This window comes from Dendrobates tinctorius, unplaced genomic scaffold (assembly GCF_039654945.1).
Source record: "Dendrobates tinctorius isolate UK_male_01 unplaced genomic scaffold, ASM3965494v1 ptg000137l, whole genome shotgun sequence".
NCBI classification, from domain to species: domain Eukaryota; kingdom Metazoa; phylum Chordata; class Amphibia; order Anura; family Dendrobatidae; genus Dendrobates; species Dendrobates tinctorius.
Genome location: NW_027361805.1, coordinates 133,964 through 157,944, shown reverse-complemented (window position 1 = coordinate 157,944; position 23,981 = coordinate 133,964). Strand labels below are relative to the sequence as shown.

Genomic DNA, 23,981 nt, shown 5'->3' with positions numbered 1-23,981 from the left:
TTGTTCAGACCCCCGTTGGGGCTGATGCGCCAACCCAAGATAATGACTCCTCTGCAGACCTACGTCACCAGGTCCAGGCGCTGACTAAAATTGTGGCTGCACTAACCAAAACCATGCTGTCCATGCAAGTGTCCCCAAAGGAGAAGATCCAGCTGGCCTCTAGTCCAGATAAAGTTCCGTGGCCACACAGAAGTGGATCCCACCGACCGATCACTATGACAAGGATGGACAGCCTATTTGTCACCACTGCAACAAAGCGGGGCACATCACAAGATTCTGCAATTTAAACGAGCGACCCCTGGGGCAGAGGGCCATCCCCCATGAGTAAGAAGACCAGGCCTACAAGGCTACCAGACTCCAAGGTGACAACGATGCCATATGTCCTCTTTAAGCGGTATTGGGCTGATTCAGACATTACTCGCAGCCCAGATGAACACCTTGCCATCTTTGCCAGTAATGGTCAGACCAAGTATCTAATATAAGGGTTGAGGGTCACTTGGGTATTAGTGATCACAAAATAATAAGTTTTCATGTATCCTTTAATAATCGTTATTTTTATATAGCGCTAACATATTACGCAGCGCTTTACAGGTTGCACACTAAATTCCGTATCAGTATGTCTCTGGAGTGTACCGGAGTAGGTCCAAGCAAACACAGGGAGAACATACAAACTCCTTGCAGATGTTGTCCTTGGTGGGATTTGAACCCAGGACTCCAGCGCTGCAAGGCTAACCACTCAGCCACCGTGCTGCCCATGAAGGGCCTTTAATAAGATGTGTAGTAGAGAGGTTACAAGGACACTAAACTTCAGGAAGGCAAATTTCCAACGGATGAGAGATGATCTTAGTGCAATTTATACTGAGACATTATAGTACACAAACAAAATGGTTTATTAGCATCCTGAATAGGACCTGTGCACATTATATACCATATGGGAATAAACATACTAGAAATAGGAGGAAACTACTATGGCTAAACAGAGCTGTAAGGGGCGCAATAAGTGACAAAAAGAAAGCATTTAGAGAATTAAAGCAAGTAGGTAGTGATGAGGCATTAAATAAATTCAGAAAATTAAATAAATTCTGTAAAAAGCAAATCAAGACAGCAAAGATGGAGACAGAGAGACTCTGCCAGAGAAAGTAAAAATAATCCCAAAATATTCTTTAGCTACATAAATAGTAAGAAGCTAAAAAATGATAGTGTTGGCCCCCTTAAAAATAGTCTGGGTAAAATGGTGGATGAGGATGAGGAAAAAGCCAATATGCTAAATGACTTTTTTCAACAGTATTTACACAAGAAAATCCTGTGACGGATAACATGATCAGGGATAAAAATTCTCCATTAATTGTCACCTGCTTAACCCAGCAGGAAGTACGGTGGCGTCTAAAAATCACTAAAATTGACAAATCCCCGGGCCCGGATAGGACACCCCCCCCCGAGTACTGCAAAAATTAAGTACAGTCATAGATAGACCTTTATTTTTAATCTTTAAAGATTCCATAATAACAGGGTCTGTACCACAGGACTGGCGTAGAGCAAATGTGGTGCCAATTTTCAAAAAGGGGACAAAAACTGAACTTTGAAATTATAGGCCAGCGACAAGCCTACAACCTGCAGCAACCACCGATCCACCAAACCGCTGCACGACCAGCTTACCCTCGCCTACTGTATCCTCACCCATTCTTTGTAGATTGTGAGCCCTCGCAGGCAGGGTCCTCTCTCATCCTGTACCGGTCGTGACTTGTATTGTTTAAGATTACTGTACTTGTATGTATTATGTATACCCCTCCTCACATGTAAAGCGCCATGGAATAAATGGCACTATAATAAATAATAATAATAATAATAACCTCTACCGTGGATAAAATCCTGGAGGGTTTTCTAAGAGATGCTATACTGGAGTATCTGAAGAAGAATAACCTCATGACCCAATATCAACATGGGTTTACGGGGGACCGTTCCTGTCAGACTAAACTGATAAGCGTCTATGAAGAGGTAAGTTCCGGACTGGACCAAGGATATGCAGTGGACATGATGTACATGGACTTTTAAAAAGCTTTTGATCTGGTCCCACATAAAAGGTTGATACATAAAATGAGAACAATGGGGATAGGGAAAATATGTGTAAGTGGGTTTAGAGCTGGCTCAGGGATAGGAAACAAAGGGTGGTTATTAATGGAGCACACTCAGACTGGGTCATGGTTAGCAGTGGGGTACAACAGGGGTCAGTATTGGGCCCACTTCTTTTTAACATATTTATTAATGACCTTGTAGGGGGCATAGAGAGTAGAATTTCAAAATTTTCAGATGACACTAAACTCTGCAGGGTAATCAATACAGAGGAGGACAATTTTATATTACAGGACGATATATGTAAACTAGAAGCTTGGGCTGATAAATGGCAAATGAGCTTTAATTGGAATAAATGTAAGGTCATGCACTTGGGTAGAGCAAACAAGATGTATAATTATGTGCTTAATTGTAAAACACTGGGCAAAACTGTCACTGAAAAAGACCTGGGTGTATGGGTGGACGACAATTTCACATTTTGTGGCCAGTGTCAGGCAGCTGCTGCAGAGGCAAATAAAATAATGGGATGCATTAAAAGAGGTATAGATGCTCCTGAGGAGAACATAGTTCTACCTCTATACAAGTCACTAGTGCGACCACACTTAGAATACTGTGCACAGTTCTGGTCTCCGGTATGTAAGAAAGACATAGCTGAACTGGAGGGTGCAATACCTGCAATACCAAGACAGGTTATTATACTTGGGGTTATTTAGTTTGGAAAAACGAAGACTTAGGAGTGATCTTATTATAATGTATAAATATATGAGGGGACAGTACGAAGACCTTTCTAATGATCTTTTTACTCTTAGACCTGTGACGGGGATCAGGGGGCATCCTCTACGTCTGGAGGAAAAAATGTTTACGCATAATCACAGATGCAGATTCTTTACTGTAGACAGTGCGACTAAGGAACTCTCTGCCATATGATGTTGTAATGAGTGATTCCCTACTAAAATCTAAGAATGGCCTGGATGCCTTTCTTGAAAAGTATAATATTGCAGGTTATATACACTAGTTTCCTTGATATTGCATTGATTCAGGGAGCTAGTCTGATTGCCGTATGTGGAGTCGGGAAGGATTTTTTTCCCCCAATGTGAAGCTTACTGTTTGCCACATGAGTTTTTGTTTGTCTTCCTCTGGATCAACATGTTAGGGCAGGTTAGGATAGTACATGGGTTGAACTAGATGGACTTAAAGTCTTCCTTCAACCTTAATAACTATGTTACTATGTTACCAGCTTTCCACCGCCCAGTTGCGTCCCAACGCTCCCAAGTGGTGAGAAACAAGTGCTACACCATGCAAGAGGCCACGTTAAGCCCATTGCCCCGCCATGAGTGGGCAGAGATGCAGGATAGTGACCCAGTAGTCCGCCTACTAAAGGAGTTACTGACACAAGCTGACTCACATCCTGGTCCAGATGCTCCACAGGAAGCGCAGCAGTTGTAGAAGGAGAAGGGCAAGCCGTTCATCTATGAGGGTAAGCTGTGTCAGAGGAACATCAACTCACGCACTCATGAACTGGTCTGGCAGGTGGTAGTCCTGAAGCGAGATGCGCCAATGGTCTTGGAAGCGTACCACGATGGAGCAGGACATTTTGGGTGTCGGGTGGAAGAAGCTGGAGGTCCTACTTTGTGAAAGATTCTACTAGGGTGGCATGAGAAGAGCTATTGAGAAGTGGTGCTGAGAATGTGGCCCATGCAACCTGCGTAGGAAATACCACAACAGCCAGCGAGCCCCATTACAGCCCATAGTCACCAAACAGCCGCTTGAACTGGTATCTTTGGATCATGTGAAGTTGACTCCGAGTAGGAATAGCTACACCTATGCTCTGACCATCGTCGATCATCAGGGCCGGTTTTAGGCAAAGTGGGGCCCTAGGCAAAGTTTAAAATGGGGCCCCAAATGCTAACATATTGCACATCACAGAAGCATTTAGATTGTAGTTACATGCGCTGAGTTCAGGCCGCTAAATGAGTGTGATCGACAAAATGGAAGAAGTCGTTCAACACTTGTTTCCCGGCCTCTTTCCACCGTCTGAGAAAGAATGATGGGAACAGAACGATCACTAATGGATCACTAAGGGTGTGTGCACACATTGTGGCTTTTGCTGCGGATTCGCATCGGATTTGGTCCTGCAGATCCGCAGCAGTTTCCATGCGGTTTACAGTACCATGTAAACCTATGGAAAACCAAATCCGCCATGCACATGCTGCGGAAAATTCCGTGCAGATTTGCTGCGGTTTATTTTCTGCAGCATGTTACTTCTTTTTTACGGAACCGCAGCTGCAGTGTACGTTCCGGGTCATACAAATCAATCAATCTCTCTCTCATCCGCACTGCCAAACCGCACTAGAACCTGCATCAAATCCACTGTGCACATGCTAGGAATCCGCAGGAAAAATGCATGTGTTTTGCCCTGCGGTTTCTGCCAAGAGATATGGATTCTCTGCAAAAAAAGCCGCAGACTAATCCGCAACGTGTGCACACACCCTAACAGATCACCATACAGTATCATGTTATCAGCAGCCCATCTACAGTTTACACCCCATAGTCCTCCATATAATATAATCTGCCCCATAGTCCTCCATATAGTATAATACACTCCTGAGTCCTCCATATAGTATAATACACTCCTCATAGCCCTCCATATAGTAAAATACTCTGCTCAGTCCTCCATATAGTATAATACACTCCTCATAGTTCTCCATATAGTATAATGCACCGCCATAGTCACCCATGTAGTAAAATTCACTTCCCATAGCATAATGTACCCCATAGTTCTTCATATAATGTATTCCCCATAGTCCTCGATACAGTATAATGCAGCCCACATATAGTATGATGCAGCCACCCCACAGAGTAATGCAGCCCCGCCATACAATATAATGTAACACCCATAGAATATAATGCAGCCCCCCTGTTATAGTATAATGCAGCCACCCCTTAAAGAATAATGCAGCTACCCCAGAGAATAATGCAGCCACTCCACGGAATAATATAATACATATAATAGTATAATACAGCCTACCATGGTATACAGGCTGTATACCATGCTGGGCTGTATACCATGGTGGGCTGTATAATACAGCCCAGCATGGTATAATGCACCCCAGCATGGTATACAGCCCAGCAAGGTATAATACAGCCCAGCATGGTATATAGCCCACCCCCAGAATGGTATAATACAGCCCAGCATGGTCTAATACAGCCCAGCATGGTATATAGCCCCAACAGAATGGTATAATACAGCCCAGCATGGTATATAGCCCCCCAGAATGGTATAATACAGCCCAGCATGGTATAATACAACCCAGCATGGTATATAGCCCTCCCAGAATGAAATAATGCAGTCCAGTATGGTATAATACAGCCCAGCATGGTATATAGCCCCCCCCAGCATGGTATAATACAGCCCAGCATGGTATAATACAGCCCAGCATGGTATATAGCCCCCCCAGAATGGTATAATACAGCCCAGCATGGTATAGTACAGCCCAGCATGGTATATAGCCCCCCAGAATTGAATAATACAGCCCAGCATGGTATATAGCCCCCCAGTATGGTATAATACAGCCCAGCATGGTATATAGCCCCCCCAGACTGGTATAATACAGCCCAGCATGGTATATAGCCCCCCAAGAATAATATAATACAGCCCAGCATGGTATATAGAACCTCCAGAATGGTATAATACAGCCCAGCAAGGTATAATACAGCCCAGCATGGTATATAGCCCCCCCAGAATGGTATACTACAGTCCAGCATGGTATAATACAGCTCAGCATGGCATATAGCCCCCCAGAATGGTGTAATACAGCCCAGCATGGTATAATACGGCCCAGCATGGTATATAGCCCCCCCAGCATGGTATGATACAGCCGAGCATGGTATAATACAGCCCAGCATGGTATATAGCCCCCCCAGAATGGTGTAATACAGCCCAGCATGGTATAATACGGCCCAGCATGGTATATAGCCCCCCCAGAATGGTATACTACAGTCCAGCATGGTATAATACAGCTCAGCATGGCATATAGCCCCCCAGAATGGTGTAATACAGCCCAGCATGGTATAATACGGCCCAGCATGGTATATAGCCCCCCCAGCATGGTATGATACAGCCGAGCATGGTATAATACAGCCCAGCATGGTATATAGCCCCCCCAGAATGGTGTAATACAGCCCAGCATGGTATAATACGGCCCAGCATGGTATATAGCCCCCCCAGCATGGTATGATACAGCCGAGCATGGTATAATACAGCCCAGCATGGTATATTGCCCCCCCAGAATGGTGTAATACAACCCAGCATGGTATATAGCCCCCCCAGCATGGTATATAGCACCCCCAGAATGGTGTAATACAACCCAGCATGGTATATAGCCCCCCAGCATGGTATACAGTGGGGAAAAAAAGTATTTAGTCAGTCAGCAATAGTGCAAGTTCCACCACTTAAAAAGATGAGAGGCGTCTGTAATTTACATCATAGGTAGACCTCAACTATGGGAGACATAGAATTTGGATGAATCTGTTCTTGCTGATACTGAGTTTAAATCAAGAGAATTGATGCTTTTTAACACAAGTGATTTTGTACCTGTTATTAATGTTCCCGTCATTGATGCCTACATTACCACAGTTAATAGGGATATTGATTATTTAAAACGTACATATGAGAAAAATTGTTTAGAAAACCTAATATGACACGTGATGAAAATCAGTCTCTATTGGAGTTGATTGGTGACAACGACATCACCATCAAATCTGCTGATAAGGGTGGTGGTATCGTCATGGCTACATTTAAATATGAAGCCGAAATATTGCGCCAAGTAGCTGACAGGAATGTCTATAAAAAATTGTCATGTGATCCCAAATTTGAGATAGAAAAATTAAACTAGTGTTAGATGAAGCAAAGGATTGTAATATTATTGATGACAATCTTTACAAATATCTGATAGTGAACAAACCCATAACACCCGTAATATACAGTGGGGAAAAAAAGTATTTAGTCAGTCAGCAATAGTGCAAGTTCCACCACTTAAAAAGATGAGAGGCGTCTCTAATTTACATCATAGGTAGACCTCAACTATGGGAGACAAACTGAGAAAAAAAAATCCAGAAAATCACATTGTCTGTTTTTTTTTCATTTTATTTGCATATTATGGTGGAAAATAAGTATTTGGTCAGAAACAAGCAATCAAGATTTCTGGCTCTCACAGACCTGTAACTTCTTCTTTAAGAGTCTCCTCTTTCCTCCACTCATTACCTGTAGTAATGGCACCTGTTTAAACTTGTTATCAGTATAAAAAGACACCTGTGCACACCCTCAAACAGTCTGACTCCAAACTCCACTATGGTGAAGACCAAAGAGCTGTCAAAGGACACCAGAAACAAAATTGTAGCCCTGCACCAGGCTGGGAAGACTGAATCTGCAATAGCCAACCAGCTTGGAGTGAAGAAATCAACTGTGGGAGCAATAATTAGAAAATGGAAGACATACAAGACCACTGATAATCTCCCTCGATCTGGTGCTCCACGCAAAATCCCACCCCGTGGGGTCAGAATGATCACAAGAACGGTGAGCAAAAATCCCAGAACCACGCGGGGGGACCTAGTGAATGAACTGCAGAGAGCTGGGACCAATGTAACAAGGCCTACCATAAGTAACACACTACGCCACCATGGACTCAGATCCTGCAGTGCCAGACGTGTCCCACTGCTTAAGCCTGTACATGTCCGGGCCCGTCTGAAGTTTGCTAGAGAGCATTTGGATGATCCAGAGGAGTTTTGGGAGAATGTCCTATGGTCTGATGAAACCAAACTGGAACTGTTTGGTAGAAACACAACTTGTCGTGTTTGGAGGAAAAAGAATACTGAGTTGCATCCATCAAACACCATACCTACTGTAAAGCATGGTGGTGGAAACATCATGCTTTGGGGCTGTTTCTCTGCAAAGGGGCCAGGACGACTGATCTGGGTACATGAAAGAATGAATGGGGCCATGTATCGTGAGATTTTGAGTGCAAACCTCCTTTCATCAGCAAGGGCATTGAAGATGAAACGTGGCTGGGTCTTTCAACATGACAATGATCCAAAGCACACCGCCAGGGCAACGAAGGAGTGGCTTCGTAAGAAGCATTTCAAGGTCCTGGAGTGGCCTAGCCAGTCTCCAGATCTCAACCCTATAGAAAACCTTTGGAGGGAGTTGAAAGTCCGTGTTGCCAAGCGAAAAGCCAAAAACATCACTGCTCTAGAGGAGATCTGCATGGAGGAATGGGCCAACATACCAACAACAGTGTGTGGCAACCTTGTGAAGACTTACAGAAAACGTTTGACCTCTGTCATTGCCAACAAAGGATATATCACAAAGTATTGAGATGTAATTTTGTTTCTGACCAAATACTTATTTTCCACCATAATATGCAAATAAAATGAAAAAAAAAACAGACAATGTGATTTTCTGGATTTTTTTTTCTCAGTTTGTCTCCCATAGTTGAGGTCTACCTATGATGTAAATTACAGACGCCTCTCATCTTTTTAAGTGGTGGAACTTGCACTATTGCTGACTAACTAAATACTTTTTTTCCCCACTGTATAGCGCCCCCAGAATGGTGTAATACAGCCGAGCATGGTATATAGTCCCCCCAGAGTGGCCCCACAGTCCAGTACTCACACTGATTTAAAAAAAAACAAACTCCTCACCTCCTGTGCTGCTGGCTGCTCCTGTCTCCTCCTGCTTTTGTCTCCTCCTGCTCTGTCAGGCACACAGTGAGAGCGCGATGACGTCACCATGCCCCCTCTGTGTCAGAGGCAGAGCGGGGAATGATGGGAGAGGGAGCGTCGGCTGACGCTCTCTCCTCCATCACTGCCTCCTTCAATGTGGTGGCGGGAGTCGGCGCTGGGGACAGGCAGGCCCCCCTGCCTCACAGGGGCCCCATAGCGGCTGTGTGATGTGCCGCTGGCTGGGGGCCCCTGGAGGAGCGGGGACCCTAGGCAGCTGCCTGGTCTGCCTGCTCTAACGCTAGCCCTGTCGACCATTACTCAAGGTTCTTGGTAGCCGTGCCTGTCAAAGACCAAACAGCAAAGACAGCAGCCAAAGCATTTCAAGAATACTTTTATCGACCGCATGGTTACCCTGAACAAGTGCTCACCGACCAAGGCCCAGCCTTTGAGGCAGAAGTGTTCCAGGATTTCTGTAACCTGTACGGCTGCAAGAAGATCAGGATGACACCGTACCATCCACAGACAAATGGCATGTGCGAGAAGATGAACCAGGTGGTAATTGACCTATTGAAGACTTTGCCTCTGGAAGAGAAAAACCTATGGCCAGAGAAGTTGCCGGATCTGGTAGATTTATACAACCATATTCCAGTAAATTCTACCAACTGCACACCAGCCTACCTGATGAGGGCAAGACCTGGCAAGTTACCCATTAATTTGGACATGGGGGTTTTAACACCTGAGGTGACATCACCACTAGAGGCAGACTGGGATACAGAGCAGCAGCAGCAATACCGCAAAGTGCAAGAATATGTGGAACGAACTTTGTCCCAGGCAAGACAGAAGCAGGAAAGAAACTACAATCAACATGCCTCTGCAGTTCCCTTGTCACCTGGAGAACAGATACTCAAAAGGAAGAGACAAGTGCACAAACTAGATGACCATTGGGAGGCTGATCCATACACCGTTTTACCTTCAGACTTTGATAACACCAAGGTGTGCCTCATTAGTAAGGATGGAGGAGAAACTTCAGTGGCAGTGTCAAGAGATCATCTAAAGTCGTGCCCTGAACAACTAAAGGAAGGGACTGAAGACCCAGACATTCCTCAGCCCATGATCAGCCTCAGCCCAAAAGATCAGCACAGTACTTGGAGAGTTCCTTCCAGATTGGACATGACTGAATGAGGCCATAGTTGTGCCCGTCTTGATCTTTCCCCAGCCAGTAGTGCCAAGATATACAACTCAAGACCAGCCTGAAGACCAGCGGGCTCAAGCAGCAGATGCCACACCAGCAGAGGAGCAAGAAAACGTAACCCCTGCCAGCGGTGAATCTGTCATGCCCACGGTGAGCATCAACAGTCATAGAAAATTAGGTATACATGTACTACATAGAGTCACTCATAGCATAGCTGAAAAAGAGCGCACTACACAAGTGGTCGCAAGCACAGTGAATCAGGTTAGGTTACCAGCAGTACCAGTGCTATGAATGTCTATCCGAAAGTACCCAAGGTAAAACCCCCATAAGGTTCCGCATGTAAGTAAATTGCGCAAGAAAAGATGTGTAAATATGTAATGTAAATACGTAACTTTCAAGCATTTGAGACTACAGAGACTTTGTAAGAACTGCTGAGCAATCTTATTTTACTTGTTTGATGGACAATTGGGCCACAGGACTATGTGTGGCTCAGACTTTACTTGGATATAGTTACCAACCTGCTCAGGAGTGGATCATGGACAATGGCGCATGGACTAATCGTCACAAGGACTATTTTTGAACTATGGTTTTTGTAATTTTTCATTTCTGAAATCTTGTAATAGTTATAATTGTTCATTTGTTAATATGTTTGTTTATGTTTCCTCAGTCCGGGAGTACTGAATTTCACTAGGGGGAATGTGGCACCCCAGGAGTCCGGTTGCCACAAAGGCATTGCCTCCCTCACAGGGGGTGATGTCAGGCATGAAGCAAGGAGGGATCCCCTGGTCAGATATACACAGCATGCAACACAGTTTCTGCTCCGGGCCAGCAGGGGGAGCTCTGAACCCAACTTCAGGGGAGCTGAAGAGAAAAGTATAGGGAAGCTTGGGAAGAGGAGCTGTGACCATGCTCATCCCAGAGCTCAGTTCTAGAACTGGACACAGGAGTCCGTGGCTGCAGAGCACTATGGTCTCATCAGCTAAATCCGGAGGGCAGAAGATTGCAGGTCTTCAGGCCCCCATCACACACCTGAAGGCACAGCAGCAGGTTAGAGCTCGGAGACGCCATGAGCGACACCTGTGAAATGCTCACGCTGCCTGCCATGCGGGTAACGTTTTCTGACAGACAGTGAGAGGAACAGAGGACTGAGCAGAGCTTTAGGCAGCAAGGACCTCAAATAGAGCAGTACAGTGCGGAGGCCTCCTACCCACCTGGCTAAGTGGATCCTGAGTTGCTTCGGGTTGCTCGGACCTCCATTGTCACCTGTAACCAGTGCTCCGGTCTGCACCTCTAAACATCCAGTAAAGGTAAAGGAAACTACAACCCCACTGTGTCCTCAGATTTGTTTGCTATACCATCTGCCCTGCACTACAACCAACATCATCATCTCATCACTTACACATACAGTTGCCCTGGGGCCTAGCTCTACCTGTGGAGAGCTGTAACAACTCTGCTGCATCACCATCAGCTCCAGCGGACTATGAAGCAGCGTCGGCTAACACCTTATTTGCTGAAAACCACAGGTGACGTCATGAACTAATTCCCTTTTAAATCATCCCCTATAAACTTTATAGAACACTTTCATTGGACACCCAGGGCCATGGACAGGGTCACTGCTGTCGTGACACTTACCCTTTAAGAACTGCCCGGTACCGAGTACCCCACGGCCCTGGCGGGAGCTCCATACTCGTAAGACAATAGACATATAAATGTGACTTTAAAAAAGGTGCTAAAGAAAAGATTCATATGACAACAAAAAACAGGCACAAACAAAAACTGGAGCAAAACACACAAAATTAGACAAAAAAGGGGCAAAACTAAATGATGAATTTGATCCTTTGATGAATTGGATATTCACTGATGCTGCACTGCTTCACAGCCACATTCTCCCATGCTCCTGAGTTCAGCCCGGGTCAGGCTGGCAGGGAGGGAGACTCAGTGACGTCAGCCTTTGTCTTTGAAGTAAGCGCTGGCATAATCTCATTCATTCAGCAGTAGTTTACAGCTGGGATGGTCGCATTTGGCACCACTCCTGGTTGTAAAATGTATAGCCCCCAGATATGGATTACGGCATGGGACTGAATGCTGGACAGGTATGATATATTGTTTGTTTTTTTATACTTCTTACAGGAGAACGAGGGCGTCGCTTGGATTAGCAGAACAAAAAAGATGGCAATCTGTGTTTATTGTTTATTTCATTAAAAGACTTTATTCTGGCTGTGTGTTTTTTTTAATCACTTAACAACTCTAGGATTAGTAATGGATAGGTGTCTTATTGACACCTCTCCATTAATAAGCCAGGCATGATGTCACCTTACAATAGAAAGGTGGCATCAATCCCCAACTATTACCCCATATGCCACCACTATAGGACAGTGGGAAGAGAGAGGCTAAGTGCCGGAAATGGCGCATCTTAGAGATGCGCCATTTCTGGGGCGGCTGTGGGCAGATGTTTGTAGCCAGAGGGGGGCAAATAACCATGGTCCCTTCCTAGGCTATGAATATCTGCTCCCAGTCGCTGGCTTTCCCTCTCTGGTGCAGAAAATTGCGTGGGAGCTCACGCCATTTTTTCCCCGAAAAGACTATTTTATTAAATACACACGTCCCATAATTTGCACACACACTATACTAAATATATTGGTCTCTGACATCTATATATTAAACTATTATGCATGGGTTTACTGTATGTAAACCATGTCTTCTATCCTGTCGGCTCCTGCATTGATTTTACAGAAGCCGACAAATGAATTAATGGCTAATCTTCTATCTATATCTCTATACATATAAAGATATACACTAACTGGCCACTTTATTAGGTACACCATGCTAGTAACGGGTTGGACCCCCTTTTGCCTTCAGAACTGCCTCAATTCTTCGTGGCAGAGATTCAACAAGGTGCTGGAAGCATTCCTCAGAGATTTTGGACCATATTGACATGATGGCATCACACAGTTGGCGCAGATTTGTCGGCTGCACATCCCTGATGCGAATCTCCCGTTTCACCACATCCCAAAGATGCTCTATTGGATTGAGATCTGGTGACTGAGGAGGCCATTTGAGTACAGTGAACTCATTGTCATGTTCAAGAAACCAATCTGAGATGATTCGAGCTTTATGACATGGCGCATTATCCTGCTGAAAGTAGCCATCAGATGTTGGGTACATTGTGGTCATAAAGGGATGGACATGGTCAGCAACAATACTCAGGTAGGCTGTGGCGTTGCAACGATGCTCAATTGGTACCAAGGGGCCCAAAGAGTGCCAAGAAAAAATTCCCCACACCATGACACCACCACCACCAGCCTGAACCGTTGATACAAGGCAGGATGGATCCATGCTTTCATGTTGTTTACGCCAAATTCTGACCCTACCATCCGAATGTCGCAGCAGAAATCGAGACTCATCAGACCAGGCTACGTTTTTCCAATCTTCTACTGTCCAATTTCGATGAGCTTGTGCAAATTGTAGCCTCAGTTTCCTGTTCTTAGCTGAGAGGAGTGGTACCCGGTGTGGTCTTCTGCTGCTGTAGCCCATCTGCCTCAAAGTTCAACGCACTGTGCGTTCAGAGATGCTCTTCTGCCTACCTTGGTTGTAACGGGTGGCAATTTGAGTCACTGTTGCCTTTCTATCAGCTCGAACCAGTCTGCCCATTCTCCTCTGACCTCTGGCATCAACAAGGCATTTCCGGCCACAGAACTGCCGCTCACTGGATTTTTTTTCTTTTTCGGACCATTCTCTGTAAACCCTAGAGATGGTTGTGCGTGAAAATCCCAGTAGATCAGCAGTTTCTGAAATACTCAGACCAGCCCTTCTGGCACCAACAATCATGCCACGTTCAAAGGCACTCAAATCACCTTTCTTCCCCATACTGATGCTCGGTTTGAACTGCAGGAGATTGTCTTGACCATGTCTACATGCCTAAATGCACTGAGTTGCCGCCATGTGATTGGCTGATTAGAAATTAAGTCTTAACACACAGTTGGACAGGTGTACCTAATAAAGTGGCCAGTGAGTGTATATATGTGTCAACATATACAGTAGAGACCAAAAGTTTGGACACACCTCATTCAAAGAGTTTTCTTTATTTTCATGACTATGAAAATGGTAGATTCACTCTGAAGGCATCAAAACTATGAATTAGCACATGTGGAATTATACAATTAACAAAAATGTGTGAAACAACTGAAAATATGTCTTATATTCTAGGTTCTTCAAAGTAGCCACCTTTTGCTTTGATTACTGCTTTGCCCACTCTTGGCATTCTCTTGATGAGCTTCAAGAGGTAGTCACGGAAATGGTTTTCACTTCACAGATGTGCCCTGTCAGGTTTAATAAGTGGGATTTCTTGCCTTACAGTTGTGGCCAAAAGTATTGACACCCCTGCAATTTTGTCAGATAATACTCAGTTTCTTCCTGAAAATTATTTCAAACACAAATTCTTTGTTATTATTATCTTCATTTAATTTGTCTTAAATGAAAAAAACACAAAAAGAATTGTCCTAAAGCCTAATTGGATATAATTCCACACCAAACATAAAAAAGAGGGTGGACAAAAATATTGGCACTGTTCGAAAAATCATGTGATGCTTCTCTAATTTGTGTAATTAACAACACCTGTAACTTACCTGTGGCACCTAACAGGTGTTGGCAATAACTAAATCACACTTGCAGCCAGTTGACATGAATTAAAGTTGACTCAACCTCTGTCCTGTGTCCTTGTGTGTACCACATTGAACATGGAGAAAAGAAAGAAGACCAAAGAACTGTCTGAGGACTTGAGAAACCAAATTGTGAGGAAGCATGAGCAAGCTCAAGGCTACAAGTCCATCTCCAAAGACCTGAATCTGTGTCTACCGTGCGCAGTGTCATCAAGAAGTTTATAGCCCATGGCACTGTGGCTAACCTCCCTAGATGTGGACGGAAAAGATAAATTGACAAGAGATTTCAACGCAAGATTGTGTGGATGTTGGATAAAGAACCTCGACTAACATCCAAACAAGTTCAAGCTGCTCTGCAGTCCGATGGTACAACAGTGTCAACCCGTACTATCCGTCGGCGTCTGAATGAAAAGGGACTGTATGGTAGGAGACCCAGGAAGACCCCACTTCTTACCCCGAGACATAAAAAAGCCAGGCTGGAGTTTGCCAAAACTTACCTGAAAAAGCCTAAAACGTTTTGGAAGAATGTTCTCTGGTCAGATAAGACAAAAGTAGAGATTTTTGCGCAAAGGCATCAACATAGAGCTTACAGGAGAAAAAAGAGGCATTCAAAGAAAAGAACACGGTCCCTACAGTCAAACATGGCGGAGGTTCCCTGATGTTTTGGGGTTGCTTAGCTGCCTCTGGCACTGGACTGCTTGACCGTGTGCATGGCATTATGAAGTCAGAAGACTAACAAAAAATTGTGCAGCATAATGTAGGGCCCAGTGTGAGAAAGATGGGTCTCCCTCAGAGGTCATGGGTCTTCCAGCAGGACAATGACCCAAAACACACTTCAAAAAGCACTAGAAAATGGTTTGAGAGAAAGCACTGGAGACTTCTAAGGTGGCCAGCAATGAGTCCAGACCTGAATCCCATAGAACACCTGTGGAGAGATCTAAAAATGGCAGTTTGGAGAAGGCACCCTTCTAATATCAGGTACCTGGAGCAGTTTGCCAAAGAAGAATGGTCTAAAATTCCAGCAGAGCATTGTAAGAAACTCATTGATGGTTACCGGAAGCGGTTGGTCGCAGTTATTTTGGCTAAAGGTTGTGCAACCAAGTATTAGGCTGAGGGTGCCAATACTTTTGTCTGGCCCATTTTTGGAGTTTTGTTTGAAATGATCAATGTTTTGCTTTTTGCTTCATTCTCTTTTGTGTTTTTTCATTTAAGACAAATTAAATGAAGATAATAATACCAAAGAATTTGTGATTGCAATCATTTTCAGGAAGAAACTGAGTATTATCTGACAAAATTGCAGGGGTGTCAATACTTTTGGCCACAACTGTATAAATAGGGTTGGGACCATCAGTTGTGTTGTGCAGAAGTCTGGTGGATACACAGCTGATAGTCCTACTGAATAGACTGTTAGAATTTGTATTATGGCAAGAAAAAAGCAGCTAAGTAAAGAAAAATGAGTGGCCATCATTACTTTAAGAAATGAAGGTCAGTCAGTCCAAAAAATTGGGAAAACTTTGAAAGTGTTCCCAAGTGCAGTGGCAAAAACTATGAAGCGCTACAAAGAAATTGGCTCAGATGAGGACCGGCCCAGGAAAGGAAGACCAAGAGTCACCTCTGCTGCAGAGGATAAGTTCATCCGAGTCATCAGCCTCAGGAATTGCAGGTTAACAGCAGCTCAAATTAGAGACCAGGTCAATGCCACACAGAGTTCTGGCAGCAGACACATCTCTACAACAACTGTTAAGAGGATACTTTGTGCAGCAGGCCTTCATGGTAAAATAATTGCTAGGAAACCACTGCTAAGGATAGGCAACAAGCAGAAGAGACTTGTTTGGGCTAAAGAACACAAGGAATGGACATTAGACCAGTTGGACCATCATTTATTTTTCAACAGGACAATGACCCCAAACACAACTCCAGGCTGTGTAAGGGCTATTTGACCAAGAAGGAGAGTGATGGGGTGCTACGCCAGATGACCTGGCCTCCACATTCACCAGACCTGAACCCAATCGAGATGGTTTGGGATGAGCTGGACCGCAGAGTGAAGGCAAAAGGGCCAACAAGTGCTAAGCATCTCTGGGAACTCCTTCAAGACTGTTGGAAGACCATTTCTGGTGACTACCTCTTGAAGCTCATCAAGAGAATGCCAAGAGTGTGCAAAGCAGAAATCAAAGCAAAAGGTGGCTACTTTGAAGAACCTAGAATATAAGACATATTTTCAGTTGTTTCACACTTTTTTGTTAATTATATAATTCCACATGTGTTAATTCATAGTTTTGATGCCTTCAGAGTGAATCTACAATTTTCATAGTCATGAAAATAAAGAAAACTCTTTGAATGAGAAGGTGTGTCCAAACTTTTGGTCTGTACTGTATATATATAATATACACACCTATTCTGTGTGTATATATGTAATCTATTCTAACCTATTCTATTCTTTACGGTACGCGGCAGATCATTTACTGGCTTTTAATCTATCTATCTAATATATAGGAGTCCAAAAGAATCAGAAGCAGCACACCGTTCATGATGAAAGTGGAGCTATTTAATAAGCCCAAAGAGGCGACGTTTCAGTCCTAACAGCACGGACCTTTCTCAAGCAGTGAATATAAAAAAGTGCCAATTATATATAGGGTGTATACAATTACAATCATTCACAATAATCCGCATAATAAGAGCATGTTTACAAATATAAATGAACATGTACGATGTGCAAACAGTGATATAAAGATTGTGCATTATATAAAGTGCAGTGCATTACTGTTATTAAAAAAGGGGTTTGTACAATATACATTTAGTCTTAATTGAACAATAATCACACAGTTGTAAAACCTTAATAATCGCTGCAATGGCTTACCCCATTCCATGTACAAATAGCGCGCCTGTCAGCGTCTTGTATTTCTCAGTACGCATGTCATGTCAATTTTAGCGCTGACGGGCTGTGATCTAATATATGCCTTATATCAGCAAAAAACCTGTATGGATAAATCATGACATGCATAAAAATAAAAAGGAACTCTTATCATAAAGCATATAGCTTTAAACGAGGATTCCCATCCCCATTAGTTATATGAATAATGACTGAGTAAAACCCAATAGTGTGAGAACACCTCCCATTAGCTGAGGTTGGCAACTCACCACATAAAGATGGGGGAGACGCAAGCCTCGCTAGAGGAAAGAATCTCGACCCCAAATTCTAATGGGTAACATAATTCTCTTATGTCATATATTAATCATAAAGGGAGGTACCTGTCCTCAAATTACAAGAGAACCTTTGTTTCAAAAACAATTTTTTATTAATTCTGTATCAAAAAATAAAAGAAAGCAAAAACTCTTAGGCCAATTCTTCAGAATGGGATAAGTCGTGGATTGCGATTCTTGACTGTGTTCACATTTCACACAATCTAAAAGATAAAAAGAAATATAAATAAGTTACATAATAATTGACACAATCCCAAGAAAAAGAAAAAATCACTGAAAATATAAAAAGAGTGACACCATGAAGAGCAATACATCACAGGACTGTTTGCAATTTGAAATCCACATTCAAACCAAACGGTTTTAGTGTATTCAGCTTTCGGATCCAAAACAGTTCTCTAATTTTTAACATTTTCACCCGGTCACCACCCCTTCTCAAAGGTGGGATATGATCAATAATACGAAATTTTAAGTGTTTTTTTTTTTTTGTGTGACCCTGTTCCAAAAAATGTTTTGGAACAGGTAGATCAAGTTTCTTTTTTCTTATCGTGTACCTGTGGTGATTTATCCGAGTTTTAAAATCCCGTGTGGTCTCACCCACATACCACAGCTTGCACGGACACTCCAACAAATAAGTCACATAGTCACTAGAACATGTCAAATAATGGTTGATATAGAACAACTCATTGGTAATTGGATGTCGAAAATTCTCCCCTTTCAACATATTAGTGCAGTTAATACATCCCAAACAGGGAAAGCAACCTATTCTTTCCTGTAAGCGACATTTGTTTATCTGATTTTTTTGGGCCCATATCCGAATGAACCAATTTATCTTTAATATTATTGGAACGTTTATCAGAAATCAGGGGTGGTAGTTTAAACTCTTCAATATCAGGTAGACATTTGCCTAACATGGACCAATGTTTTTTAACTATCCCCACAACATCAATGCTTTCCTCCTGTTCAAGACTTTTTTTTTACCCTTTTGAACAAAATACTATTTCTATCAATATTCTTTACTTTCTCTTCACAGCTTTTCAAGATTCTATTAGGATAGTTTCTTTGCTTGAATTTTTGCATCATTTGATTAATTGAAGTTTCCAGTACAGTATCATCACTCACTATCTTCTTAACCCTCAGATACTGACTATAGGGCAAGGCTTCTACCAACTTACGAGGATGGGCACTTTCAAATCTCAATAAATTGTTTTTGTCCGTTGGTTTAACAAACAATCTATGTACCTCCACCACTCCAGCACATTGCCAGAGTGGTAGGATACATAAAAAAGGTCCTCCTCCATGGCCAGCGCCACCAAATTTGAATATGCAGATGCAATATTGGCACCCATTGAGGTGCCTCTTAATTGCATAAAATAATTCATCCCTGAATAGAAAAGAATTGTTCTTCAATACAATCTCCAATCACTGCAAAATAAAATCAACAGCCTTTGGAGTATATGCAGTACCGAGCAATTTTCTACGGACTGCCGCAAGTCCTATGTTGTGATTAATAAACATATATAAAGAAATAACGTGGAATGATGCCAAGATAACATCATGTTCAATATTACCTCCATTCAATTTGCACAAAAAATCAGTTGTATCTTCCACAAAAGATTGTGTTTGTCTCGATAGAGGCACTAACACCTTGTCCAAGAATATACCGAAAAGACTAAAAATAGAATCACTACCCGAAATAATGGGTCGACCCAGTGGGTCAATCAGTGTTTTATGTATCTTAGGTAGCACATACAGTGGGGAAAAAAAGTATTTAGTCAGTCAGCAATAGTGCAAGTTCCACCACTTAAAAAGATGAGAGGCGTCTGTAATTTACATCATAGGTAGACCTCAACTATGGGAGACAAACTGAGAAAAAAAAATCCAGAAAATCACATTGTCTGTTTTTTTCTCATTTTATTTGCATATTATGGTGGAAAATAAGTATTTGGTCAGAAACAAAATTTCATCTCAATACTTTGTGATATATCCTTTGTTGGCAATGACAGAGGTCAAACGTTTTCTGTAAGTCTTCACAAGGTTGCCACACACTGTTGTTGGTATGTTGGCCCATTCCTCCATGCAGATCTCCTCTAGAGCAGTGATGTTTTTGGCTTTTCGCTTGGCAATACGGACTTTCAACTCCCTCCAAAGGTTTTCTATAGGGTTGAGATCTGGAGACTGGCTAGGCCACTCCAGGACCTTGAAATGCTTCTTACGAAGCCACTCCTTCGTTGCCCTGGCGGTGTGCTTTGGATCATTGTCATGTTGAAAGACCCAGCCACGTTTCATCTTCAATGCCCTTGCTGATGGAAGGAGGTTTGCACTCCAAATCTCATGATACATGGCCCCATTCATTCTTTCATGTACCCGGATCAGTCGTCCTGGCCCCTTTGCAGAGAAACAGCCCCAAAGCATGATGTTTCCACCACCATGTAGGTATGGTGTTTGAAGGATGCAACTCAGTATTCTTTTTCCTCCAAACACGACAAGTTGTGTTTCTACCAAACAGTTCCAGTTTGGTTTCATCAGACCATAGGACATTCTCCCAAAACTCCTCTGGATCATCCAAATGCTCTCTAGCAAACTTCAGACGGGCCCGGACATGTACAGGCTTAAGCAGTGGGACACGTCTGGCACTGCAGGATCTGAGTCCATGGTTGCGTAGTGTGTTACTTATGGTAGGCCTTGTTACATTGGTCTCAGCTCTCTGCAGTTCATTCACTAGGTCCCCCCGCGTGGTTCTGGGATTTTTGCTCACCGTTCTTGTGATCATTCTGACCCCACGGGGTGGGATTTTGCGTGGAGCACCAGATCGAGGGAGATTATCAGTGGTCTTGTATGTCTTCCATTTTCTAATTATTGCTCCCACAGTTGATTTCTTCACTCCAAGCTGGTTGGCTATTGCAGATTCAGTCTTCCCAGCCTGGTGCAGGGCTACAATTTTGTTTCTGGTGTCCTTTGACAGCTCTTTGGTCTTCACCATAGTGGAGTTTGGAGTCAGACTGTTTGAGGGTGTGCACAGGTGTCTTTTTATACTGATAACAAGTTTAAACAGGTGCCATTACTACAGGTAATGAGTGGAGGAAAGAGGAGACTCTTAAAGAAGAAGTTACAGGTCTGTGAGAGCCAGAAATCTTGATTGCTTGTTTCTGACCAAATACTTATTTTCCACCATAATATGCAAATAAAATGAAAAAAAAAACAGACAATGTGATTTTCTGGATTTTTTTTTCTCAGTTTGTCTCCCATAGTTGAGGTCTACCTATGATGTAAATTACGGACGCCTCTCATCTTTTTAAGTGGTGGAACTTGCACTATTGCTGACTGACTAAATACTTTTTTGCCCCACTGTATATTACGGGTGTTATGGGTTTGTTCACTATCAGATATTTGTAAAGATTGTCATCAATAATATTACAATCCTTTGCTTCATCTAACACTAATTTAATTTTTCTATCTCAAATTTGGGATCACATGACAATTTTTTATAGACATTCCTGTCAGCTACTTGGCGCAATATTTCGGCTTCATATTTAAATGTAGCCATGACGACACCACCACCCTTATCAGCAGATTTGATGGTGATGTCGTTGTCACCAATCAACTCCAATAGACTGATTTTCATCACGTGTCATATTAGGTTTTCTAAACAATTTTTCTCATATGTACGTTTTAAATAATCAATATCCCTATTAACTGTGGTAATGCAGGCATCAATGACGGGAACATTAATAACAGGTACAAAATCACTCGTTTTAAAAAGCATCAATTCTCTTGATTTAAACTCAGTATCAGCAGGAACAGATTCATCCAAATTGTAACCTCATTGAGCTTTGAACTTCATAGCCAGGTGTATCAAATCATGAGAAAAGGTATTTAAAGTGGCCACTTGCAAGTAGTTCTCCTATTTGATTCTCCTATGAAGAGTGGCATCATGGGCTCCTCAAAACAACTCTCAAATGATCTGAAAACAAAGATTATTCAACATAGCTTTTCAGGGGAAGGATACAAAAAGTTGTCTCAGAGATTTAACCTGTCAGTTTCCACTGTGAGGAACATAGTAAGGAAATGGAAGAACACTGGTACAGTTCTTGTTAAGCCCAGAAGTGGCAGGCCAAGAAAAATATCAGAAAGGCAGAGAAGAAGAATGGTGAGAACAGTCAAGGACAATCCACAGACCACCTCCAAAGACCTGCAGCATCATCTTGCTGCAGATGGTGTCACTGTGCATCGGTCAACAATACAGCGCACTTTGCACAAGGAGAAGCTGTATGGGAGAGTGATGCGAAAGAAGCCGTTTCTGCATGCACGCCACAAACAGAGTCGCCTGAGGTATGCAAAAGCACATTTGGACAAGCCAGTTACATTTTGGAAGAAGGTCCTGTGAACTGATGAAACAAAGATTGAGTTGTTTGGTCATACAAAAAGGCGTTATGCATGCGCTGTATTGTTTACCGATGCACAGTGACACCATCTGCAGCAAGATGATGCTGCAGGTCTTTGGAGGTGGTCTGTGGATTGTCCTTGACTGGTCTCACCATTATTCTTCTCTGCCTTTCTGATATTTTTCTTGGCCTGCCACTTCTGGGCTTAACAAGAACTGTACCTGTGTTCTTCCATTTCCTTACTATGTTCCTCACAGTGGAAACTGACAGGTTAAATCTCTGAGACAACTTTTTGTATCCTTCCCCTGAAAAGCTATGTTGAATAATCTTTGTTTTCAGATCATTTGAGAATTGTTTTGAGGAGCCCATGATGCCACTCTTCATAGGAGAATCAAATAGGAGAACTACTTGCAAGTGGCCACTTTAAATACCTTTTCTCATGATTTGATACACCTGGCTATGAAGTTCAAAGCTCAATGAGGTTACAAAACCAATTTAGTGCTTCAGGAAGTCAGTAAAAAGTAGTTAGGAGTGTTCAAATCAAGAAAATGATAAGGGTGCCCATACTTTTGCACCGGTCAAATTTTGTTTAAATGCAGATTGCACATTTTCTGTTAGTACAATAAACCTCATTTGAATCCAGAAATATAACTGAGTCCATCAGTTATTAGATATATGAAACTGAAATAGCTGTTGCAAAAACCAAAATTGTTATAAAGAAAAAAGGTTAACATTAATAGGGGTGCCCAAACTTTTACATATGACTGTATATATATATATATATATATATATATATATATAGTGGTGTAGTAACCACTGAGTCCGCTAGGGGGCGCTGTGTGGATGTCCCAGGAGAAAGGATGAATGGCAGAATACGGAATGGCCGTTATGTATCCCAAAGTGGGTGGCTTTGGGATGGAGACTTATGTGTTGTTCAGCAATGATATTGCTGAGGTGTTGCTTCAATGTATAAGGGAGAAGTCTCCAGGTAACTAGAGAGATGGGCAGACCTGGGTACCTACAAACCCACCCAGGACCTTTAGTGAGGTCATAGCCATGTGATCACCTATGGGTGTGGTTATGGACCATATAAGGTACCTGATGTCCGGTCACATGAGAGAGAGCGCATGGATCTGATTGGGCCATGTGGAAGGTCCCGGCAGGCCTATGTGGGGGAAGGTGTGCTACCTTCCTGGAGACCACGTGTTGAGGCTGCTGACCCGGTGAGGCCTGTGGATATTGGCTGTATGTGAGGACGGATAAGCCACCTGTGTTTGCTGAGGCTCCAGGACTGAGCCTGAAATCATGGACACTTATGCTTGCTTTCGCCTAAGCTAAAGGCTATTCCTTGTGTTATGTGCTGCCTTATGGGTTATGAAGCAATAAACCCTGTGAACTTTTAAAAGGAACATGCCTCCTGATTTACTCCCGTGGCTCCTGAGTGAGTTGAATCCCTACTATATATATATATATACAAAAATGAAAGTAGCACACCGTAATGGAGTCATTTCAAGTGCAATTTAATTGCCCATCTGGCGACGTTTCGCTCCCAAAAAAATGTGGACCTTTCTTAAGTCTGACGTCACCAATAGTCACTGATGCTGCGCTGCCTCACAGCTTGACCCGCGGTGAACTCTTGAGCTTGGGAAAATGCCAGTTCATTTTCCCATGCTGCAGAGTTCACCTCGGGTCAGGCCGGCAGGGAGGGCAGATTGTCTCTGAAGCAAGTGATGGCATCATCTCAGTCATTCAGCAGTG

The 23,981-nt window shown here is 43.0% G+C and overlaps 1 long non-coding RNA gene across 1 annotated transcript in view; it reads right to left on the bottom strand.

The window, feature by feature from the left end:
* Positions 1-17,913: 17,913 nt before the first annotated feature.
* Positions 17,914-23,981, bottom strand: part of LOC141048583 (uncharacterized) — a 36,823-nt gene continuing 30,755 nt past the window's right edge. Inside the window, exon 2 of the long non-coding RNA XR_012220092.1 lies at positions 17,914-18,044. This is a non-coding gene — a long non-coding RNA (uncharacterized lncRNA). The remainder of the gene's footprint in view (positions 18,045-23,981) is intronic.